At 40.9% G+C, this 1,949-nt stretch overlaps 1 protein-coding gene across 1 annotated transcript in view; it reads right to left on the bottom strand.

Moving 5' to 3' along the window:
- cstf3 (cleavage stimulation factor, 3' pre-RNA, subunit 3) overlaps positions 1 to 1,949 on the bottom strand; it is a 115,176-nt gene that overhangs the window by 7,700 nt on the left and 105,527 nt on the right. The window lies entirely within an intron of this gene.

Genomic DNA, 1,949 nt, shown 5'->3' with positions numbered 1-1,949 from the left:
GTATGGAGTCAGCTATTACGAGGGGGCATAGCTTTAAATTAAGGGGGGGTAGATATAGGACTGAAGTTGGGGTAGGTTCTTCACTCAGCGAGTCGTCAGTTCATGGAATGCCTTGCCAGTAGCAGTGGTGGACTCTCCCTCTTTATGGGCATTTAAGCGGGCATTGGATAGGTATATGGAGGATAGTGGGTTAGTATAGGTTAGGTGGGCTTGGATCGGCGCAACATCGAGGGCCAAAGGGCCTGTAATGCGCTGTATTCTTCTATGTTCTATGTTCTAGGCCGAATGACATAATTCTACTCCTTTGTCTTATGGTCTAAAAGGTGCAACATTTCTGGTAAGAGTAAAAAAAAAGACTTCCAGCTGGCTGATGCTTAGCTGCAAAGTTCAGCCATATACTCTGCAAACAGACAGCAAGGTGGTAGCAATGGATTCAAAGGTAGTGTTGGATTTATGGCCTTGATGTCAGCCTCTAAGAAACTGCATGTTAGATGAGAAAATTAAGGAGGCAGAAAATGAAGACTTGAGGCATACCTGAAGAAAGCTTCTGCAGTGCTTATTTAGGGACAGATTGGAGTGCAATAAAGTTAAAGCTATGTACATGGGAATGGATGTCAAACATGGAGGAGGACAAGGAGTGGTAGCTCCAGAAGGTTATAACCATCTGGGTGATTTCAGTCCTGTGAATGAGGCAGAAAGGTTTTGAACAGGGATAGAGTGCAAAGCCTTACAGAATCTTTAATATTCCCAGTCTCTAGAGTAAAGCCTTCAAAATGAAATTACTCATTCACATGTGCAAACCAGAACAAAAGGTTCTGTTGTTAGCATTTTTCATAGTAACTAGAAGTGCTCTGAATTATGAGACAAATGCCCAGAATCTGAAATGCTTGCTATTTTCTTTGACATTCTTTCGCCATTAATTCTGATCACTGGTGTCTATGTTTCAAGCTTGAAGTATTATTGATAAACAGTTTATGGTAATTGGCTATGTAGATACTGGTTGAATGACATGGTCCGATTTATTATAACACTAAGGCTTGTTTGCTCTTGTTCTAAAGGTAAGGACGATCCTCAAGTAACTGCAGTGATCCAAGTTTGCAGCAAATAGCCCCTATCAAGAATCAGGAAGTTTAATTTGAGGGAATTTTAAGTTGTTGGCGGATAGGATCAGGGTTAACTCTAAGGCTTTCCATAGGTATGTCAGGAATAAAAGAATGATGAGAGTTAAATTAGGGCCAATCAAGGATAATAGTGGGAAGTTGTGTGTGGAGTCAGAGGAGATAGGGGAAGCACTAAATAAATATTTTTCGACAGTGTTCACTACAGAAAATGAAAATGTGGGCGAGGAAGATACAGAGATACTTGCATCTATACTACAAGAGATTGAGGTTCACAAGGAAGAGGTATTAGAAATACTGCAGAGTGTGAAAATAGACCAGTCCCCTGGGCAGTATGGGATCTATCCTAGGATCCTCTGGGAAGCAAGGAAAGAGATTGCCGAACCTTTGGCATTGATCTTCAAATCATCATTGTCTACAGAAATAGTGCCTGACTGGAGGATAGCAAATGTGGTCCCCTTGTTCAAAAAGGGTAGTAGAGACAACCCTGGTAATTACAGACCAGTGAGTCTCACTTCAGTTGTTGGTAAAGTGTTGGAAAAGGTTATAAGAGATAGGATTTATAACCATCTAGAAAAGAATAATCTGATCAGGGACAGTCAGCATGGTTTTGTGAAGGGTATGTCGTGCCTAACGAATCTTATTGAGTTTTTTGACAAAGTGACCAAACAGGTAGATGAAACTAAACCAGTTGATGTGGCGTATATGGATTTCAGCAAGGCGTTCAATAAGGTTCCCCATAGTAGATTATACAAAATGTGGAGGAATGGGATTGTGGGAGACATAGCAGTTTGGATCAGTAATTGGCTTGATGAAAGAAAACAGAGGGTT

This window comes from Chiloscyllium plagiosum, chromosome 16 (genome assembly GCF_004010195.1).
Source record: "Chiloscyllium plagiosum isolate BGI_BamShark_2017 chromosome 16, ASM401019v2, whole genome shotgun sequence".
Taxonomy (NCBI): Eukaryota; Metazoa; Chordata; class Chondrichthyes; order Orectolobiformes; family Hemiscylliidae; genus Chiloscyllium; species Chiloscyllium plagiosum.
Note: the sequence above shows the minus strand (reverse complement) of the source record. Positions and strands in the feature narration are given on the sequence as shown.